This window comes from Hordeum vulgare, chromosome 2H (assembly GCF_904849725.1).
Source record: "Hordeum vulgare subsp. vulgare chromosome 2H, MorexV3_pseudomolecules_assembly, whole genome shotgun sequence".
Taxonomy (NCBI): domain Eukaryota; kingdom Viridiplantae; phylum Streptophyta; class Magnoliopsida; order Poales; family Poaceae; genus Hordeum; species Hordeum vulgare.
The window spans coordinates 45,779,845-45,787,792 of NC_058519.1; positions in this window are offsets into that span (position 1 = coordinate 45,779,845).

Genomic DNA, 7,948 nt, shown 5'->3' on the forward strand with positions numbered 1-7,948 from the left:
GCTCCGTCACTATGGAGTAGCAAATTTCGTCGCCGGTAGTAGCAAAATTCACCAAGGATTGCAACAAAATCAGAAAAAAAAATGGTCACCGTCGTAATTGTCATAGTATATACTCCCTTCGTTCCTAAATATAAGACCTTTTAGAGATTGTACTGTAAACTACATACGGATGTACGTAGACATATATTAAAATATAGATTCACTTATTTTGTTCCGTATGTAGTCTTCTAGTGAAATGCCTAAAAAGTCTTATATTTCGAAACGGAGGGAGTAGTATATAGTATAATACGTTAGTATCATAGTATATAGTTCATTTTTTGTCATATATGACATATATTAGTATAATACTCCCTCCGTCCCAAAATAACTGTTTCAAGCTTAGTACAATTTTGTACTAGAGCTAGTACAAAGTTGAGACACTTATTTTGGGACGGAGGGAGTATTTAATATGATACTGTATTATGATATGATATTCATTTTTTTCTTCATTTAATTCTATGTCACCTCATTAAAATTGTCTAGTTAGTATGCATCATACTACCTATGATACTCTCATTACAACCAACCTAATCTATATTAGTATCATCATAGTGGGCAGTAACATAGATGTACTGTTATGGATGGTTATATTTGTTAACTTGTAAACTCATTTTCTCTTGAAAAGTGTTATGTGATGTAATATATTAGGCTGGTCGTAATGAGAGTATCATAAGCAATATCATGCATGCCAACAAAGCTTATTTGATGATATGACACAACATTAAATGAAGAAAGAGAGGATGTGATATCATATTATGATATCGTATCATATTAAATGTTATACTATTTTGTGTCATGCATGACAATTACTAATTTATGATACTATGCATTACGAAAGTAGTATCATACACTAGTATCATATGCATGATACTAGTATAAGATACTCCTCATTACGGATAGTATGTTACTTCAAACATCTCTTTTCTCATTTACTACATGCCACATAAGTAAACTTATTTTGAGGTGCGTTATGACAGTATGATCAGCCTTACGTAGTTACGTTCTGTAGATCAAGCGGCGTATGTGCTAGTTAATTATAGTTATTGTAACAAAAAATCTACTCAAGATTGTTAATGTAACAAAAAATCAAACAATCTTGAGTCTTGTAAGCGGAGTATTAGCTGGAGTTACAAGCCTCAAGATTGTTTGATGAGTAAGCTCGTAAACGATATGAATCACTAAAGTAAGCTGCATGCGCGTGCCTGAGTCTCTAGCCTCCGATTTTGGTGGCCTGACTCCGGCTAATCACATGCCCATGCGATCAGGTCAGGCTAGTAAACCAAACAAGGTTCAGGCCAGTGTCTGGCTGGATTGTGGCTAGGCAAGTTTGTTTCAGGGTAGCAATCAGACAACCCCTAAATGCCCATAATTGTGACGGATCCTATTCCTAATTGGCATATCAGTCGTAGAAAAGACACTATGGCGCTCACTGCGCATGATCAGGCCAAGGCCCAGTGGTGTGCTCATACAAAGCCAGCTAGCATCGTATGCTTGAACGCTCATTTTCTCCTCGGGCTTTTAGCTGAGGTTGTTTGCGGCTGGAAACAAAATTCAAAATCTTGCATCCTAGATTAAAAAATTGGTGCATTCAGAAAATCTATCAAGAATTTGGTAAAAAAAAGTGAACTTTAGAAGAACTAGGAGTTTAAAATGTTTGCGAAATTAAAAAAAGCTTTTGAATAAAAAAATGTGAATTTGAAAAATGCTCGTGAATTCAGGAAAATATTCATGAATTTGAAAAGGTTCCCAAATTTGAAAAGAGTTCTTGGATTCAAAAAAATGTTCTTGGGCTTTAATCTGCTGCTGTTCGTGGTTAAAAAAACTGGAATTTGGTTTATAGATTAAAAACTTGTGCATTCAGAAAATTTATCAATAATTCAATAAAAGTGAACTTTAGAAAATAAGGAGTATAAAATGTGTGCAGATTGGAAACAAATGTTGGTAAATTTGGAAATAATAATTGTGAATTTAAAAACTGCTCGCGAATTCGAAAAAATATTCATAAATTTAAAACTGTTGAAGAATGTGAAAAAGTACATGAATTCAAAAAAATGCGGATTTTAAAATGGTTTACAAATTATAGAAATGTTCGCCCATTTGAAAAAAGATTATGAATTTGAAAAATTGTTCATCAATTGAAAAAAGTTCAAGGATTGAAAAGGTTCACAAAATTCACAGTGTAAGGCAACGTCGGTCGATGCCATGCTATGTTCGTTGGGAATGGGACATGCCTCTCCGTCTCCACCGAGAGGTTCCCTTCAGTGGTTGGAAACTCTGTACATAGGGGTGAACGAGTTTGAGCCTTGTTTGGTGGATGTGCGCTATCAAGGAGACAAAAATATCGACCTGCCATTTGAGTTTATCGAAGAGGTTGCGACGACTGAAGGGTGTGAACAACATTGGAAGCCTGTGTCATTTGCCTGCTGGTGTACCCTCTAGGAGCATCTCATCTGCTGCACTGGCATCAAGGAATAATTCATCTTGAAATTTATCATTGTTATGAGCCAAAACCGAGTGAGTAGCTAATTTATATGTGTTCTATTTGATGTATTTTGTTGCTTTTCTTTCAAGAAGCTAAATTTGTGCAAACAAACGAGTATTAGTGCCTAGAATTTCTACTCTATGTAAGATTTTGCTCTGAGTTCACATAAGTTGTTATTGTACCAACAACATCGTCGCCTTGTCAATTAACTGTTGGTCCATATTCCGTTCACTGTTAGTGTTTCCTACAGTAATGCAAACACCATCCAGATCTTTTCTAGTTCCAGCAGAGTAGAAAAAAAAGCACTTTGAACACGGTGAACATGCACCAGATGGGTAAATGCATTCTGGGATGTCGCTAATCTTTGGAGAATCTATATTCTTGCTACAAAAGCAAAATTCAGTCTAGTTTTCCATGTTGCTTCAAGGGCATCAAGGACCACTAGTAGAAAAGAGGGCTTTGGCCTGGACCCTTTAGTCCCGGCCTGCCTCTGGACCGGGACTAAAGGCCCGGCAGGCCTGGCCACGTCGCCCCAAATCGCATTGCCTCCCACGAGGCTTTGGTCCCGGCCCGTAACGATCCTTTAGTCCCGGTTTGTGTCCCAAACCGGGACTAAAGGGTTTGGAGGATTTAGTCCCGGTTCGTGTCTTGGACCTTTAGTCCCGGTTCGTGTCTCGGACCGGGACTAAAGGGTTTGGAGGATTTAGTCCCGGTTGGTGTCTTGAACCGGGACTAAAGGTGTTTAGATTTTTTTTTCTGTTTTTAAATTCTTGTTTGTAGTTTCTGTTTTAAATTGCTTATATCTTTTAGGATATTTGATGTTTTTGATTGATTATTTTTGCATTAGATTCAAAATTTTGTCTAGTTTCTGTTTGTGCCATTAGTTTTAAAATTTGAATGGTTTAAATTTAAATTTGTTTAAATTTGCTTCAAACCCAGTTTTTGAATAACTTGAGTTTACAAATAGTTTTTAATTTAATTCTTTTTGCTCCCACTCATGTGTTAGATTGTTGTCACAGTAAGATTTATTTGGTTATTTTTAGAATAAATTAAATGAGGATTTTAATTAAAGAAATATTGTTTTGCTTATATAGTTGTTTTAGTCATTTAATTGTTGTTTTTATTATTTTTAGTTAGTTCTTTCTGTAGATTTTAACATGTTGTAGTATGGTGCATATTTAATGCACAAAAAATCTACAGTTCAATTAATTTAGAAAAATGCCTTTGTAGCAGATGGGTTTTGGTCTGAAACCTTGATACTTTGAGTTTTGTAGAAAATAAACAAAAATTATAAAATCTTCAAAAAATAAACAAAAATGGTAAAATCTTAAAAAAATAAAATCCTTTGTGATGTTGTTAGGTTTTAGTGTCTAGTCGGTATAGAAATTTTGAGATATGAATTTTGACCGTTTTTGTAAAAAAAAGGAAGAAAATAAACGGCCATAACTTTTGCATACGACGTCCAAAAAAATTAATATATAAAAAAAAACCTAGAAAAAAATGGTACTCGATTTCACCCGGGCTTGCCCGGTGAAGTTTTTTCTCATGCTCAAAATTCCAAATGGAAAAAAGTTATTTCAAAAAGAAGGTTTTTTCCAAAAAAAAGAAAAATAATTTTATTTAAAAATATTAGGTTGTTTTCATTGAAATTCACTATTATTGTTACTTATTAAGTTTATTTGAATAATTGTTTGTAATTCAAAAAATTAAATCAGGTGACATGACATCAAGACCCAAGTTGTTTAGGATTGATAGCTTACTATTGTCAGAAAAACAACAAATGCACACTTGGCAACTAGGGCCGATAGAACCAGAAAGTTAAGCGTGCTTGGGCTGAAGCAGTGAAAGGATGGGTGATCGGCCGGGAAGTTAGACGATTTAAAATGAGTGATCCACGCTAGAGGAGTGAGGATGGTGATTAGAGATTAAATTGTCAAATAATTCAAAGATTAGAAAATTGGAATAAAACATAAAAAATATTCAAAAAAAAAATTTGAAAAACATTTAAAAAAAATCTACCTTTTCGGGTCAAATAAACAAAAAAAAAACAGACGGATCCTTTAGTCCCGGTTCGTAAGTAGAACCGGAACTAAAGGTACTCCCTCCGAGGCGGCCACGTGGAGCACCTTTAGTCCCATCCCTTTAGTCCCGGTCCCTGTCTCCACTAGTGGACAAACAAAATGGCAGATTTGACCGCAGGAGATCGCATACTAATACATACCAAAAGAAACATTACATGGGTGGTAGTGGTACAACCTAGATTATGTTCGAATACCAGGGAAATCACCTTGTTAACAATGACAAATCATCAGCCAATTCTTTGCAGAATGGCCTGAACGTGGCCACTACCATCTTCCACGTCAGGGCCGATCCAGTAGCCAGAGATAACAATCTGCGCACCTAGAACCACATCCACAGAACCATCGCTAGTCAAAACAGGTCCCCGCGTCGCCCTCCTCTAGCGACACGGGGGCGAAACCCTACTCGCCGCCGCCCGCAAAGCCGGGCGGGTTCCCGTGACAGCGGCGGCGAGGCTCTCCCCATTCTCGGCCTCTCCTGCGCTTGTCCTCCTCTGGCGTCTCGAGGGGAGAATCCCAGATCCGCCACCGTCCAGCCTTCCACTTTCTCTCGGGCTGGTTCTGCTGCGCGCTGCGGTGATGGTGTACGTTGGTTGACCGCGGAAGTTGCGAACGCGGCTCGTTCCGTGGGCACGGGCGTGCGGCGGAGGTCGCGTGCGGGAGCGTCAGATCTGGCCCGCTCTGGTCCGATGGCGGGCTCTGGTGGCTGCAACGGGGGCTACCTGCTGGGCCAGTCGAGTGCGGCTGATGCCAGGGGGGACGTTGCCTGGCCTCGGGTGGGGAGGTTGTCTGCTGCGAGCAGGTGGGCGGGCCAGATCTGGCCGCGTCCTGGCTGCCATGGGTGCATGGGTCGCCTTTGGGGCGGCCTGAGATGACCGTGCATAATGTGCTGGAGTGGAGCGGCGTGTGGCGGTGTGTGGTCTGATGGTGGTGGTGCGGCGTTGGGTGCAGATCCTCCGGACGAAAGTCTTGCTCGATGCAGGTGATGGCAACATCCATGGATGTTGTTTTCCTTCTTGAAGGCATCACCAAGGAGATTTGTCACCCTTTTGCCATTTGGGATCCATTCTCTGGGTGAAAACCTAAATCCGTCTCGTCGGGTTGGCAATGGGGCGGCCTTGGCAGCCTTACTTTGTTGGAAGCATTGTTTTGGAGAGGTTCTTGGTCGATGCACCCGGTTGGTGATGGTGGTGGATTATGCGTTGCCGCGTGCGCTCATGGCTTGTCGCACGGTCGTGGCAGCAGCAGAAGCTGGATGGCTTGCAGGGATCATCGGACAAGTCGTGTTTGTCCTCCTTTCGGGGTCGGAGCGGCGCATCTCCGCCTCTCTTCGGAATGTCTTCTCTCTCCAATGTTGTGAGGTTGATGAACATGCTTGTGAAGAACATGTTCGATGAAGGCGCTCTTTGTTTTGTTTCAGCGAAGTCGAAGTCGCCGGATCGTGTGTGCGATGGGTGATATACGATGACTATGTAAACATCTCACTTCGCTCAAAATATCACGTCGACATACAAGATCGCATTGGAGCAATTCTAACAGCGCTCTATAAGCGCGTCTTAAAAAACAACAGTTTTAATGTGCGTGGAGCCAACATGGACGCTCTAGGAGCCGACATGGTGTTGCCGACAGCACGGGCCCACGCGCCTTTTCGTTTCCGCCGGTGCCCTAGGTGACCCCCGGGGCGCTGAGCTTCACTTGGATTCGCTGGTTGTAATTTCGATCCAAACTGATGAAAAACGAGGATCACGAACGCGGCTGAGACTTTTTTTCGACGCCGACGATAAAAAAAGGTACCTAAAAGGGTCTGTTGGGAACGTGGTTGAAGATGCTCTAATACTTTTTCCGATCAAATTAATTGACGCAGATTTAATACAATTTTATATATGCTAATTTTTTCGATCAAATTAATTGACGCAGATTTAATACAATTTTATATATGCTACAAAATTATACCGGTTGAAGCAGCTGGAATAAATCAATAATCACAATTCATTTATCTCTACTATTAAGGCAGGATCGAACGTCGTGATGGTTCGACCAGAGCGATGGTTCGACCTCTCGATCCCCACTTCCTCCCACTAGCACTTCCACCGATTTTTTCATTCCTTCGTAAACTAGGCGATTAAATAAAGAAAACAACCGGTTCATAAAAAGAAACCCTACCTTAACGGAACGATAATCCTCACCACCCCGCACACGTCTTCCCCCGCACCCGCCCCCCGCCCCCGCCAGCCCGCACGACGCCCCGCCCACCCCGACTCCCTCACCGCCGGCGAACCCAGCCCCGCCGAATCCCACGCCACGCCGCGTACCACTGACCCCCTCGCCGCCAGCCATCCCAGCCCCGATCCATCCCTCGCTGCCGGCCATCCCAGCCCCGACCCATCCCTGATGGATCCGTCTCTCCTCATCCTCGCCGGCGTCGAGTGATGGTGGTGCTCGGGCGGCCCAAGAGCGGGCGCGGCACGGGCGGGGATCCGCCTCTCCTCATCCTCGGCGGCGGCGGCGCGAAGCGGAGAGAGAGCCGGAGAGATGTCGAAGCGAACTGGTCCCCGAAGCACCAGAATAGCTACGCATGGAATCCCAACCTCGGCCGGAAGATCAAGGAGACCGTAAGCCGGCGACCCGCCTCCCTCCCTTGCCCGTCTTTTTTTCCGTTCTTGTGGGGCCTAACCACCGCAATCATCGCCGCTACTCGCGCAGTAGCCCGGGGGAAGGTTCCGGCCTCTGTCGGAGATCAACGACGTCTGCCAGCGTTGCCGGGACCAAATCGACTGGAAGCGCAAGTACGACGTTCTCCCCCTTTGTTATATCCATTCATTAGGTCGTTGGTTTACTTGGGTTCCTCGGTCCGATCTGTTCGTCTCATCATTTGCAGATACGGCAAGTACAAGCCGATTGTCGAGCCTGCAAAATGGTAGTTTCTTGCCTGCTTGGTTGCCGCAATAGTATTTGGGGAAAGGTTGTGAGAGGAGATTGTGATGGATGCTTATGGTTTTCTTTTTTATTTTTGCAGCCAGAAGTGCAGTAAACGGAACGTACGGCAGGCATACCACAACGTGTACAGGTGAATTCCGGCTGCTCAGTGATATGTTCCGTTTCCGTGGTGCTGGTGTACCATTTGATTGTTGCTGATATAGTCTATGCGTGGTCTCTGCTTAATGCAGGTTGTTCCAAGGAGCTTGGGATTTATGCCAAGTGTTGCACCTCTGTGAAGCAGCTTGTCGGAAGGTGAATCCCCGCTATTTTTTGCTCGAAATTGAAGCTTTCTCACAGATGATTACTCATGGATCCTGATCTTTTTTTGCTATTTACCTAAAAAATAGGGTAGAGGAAAGATCTATGAACC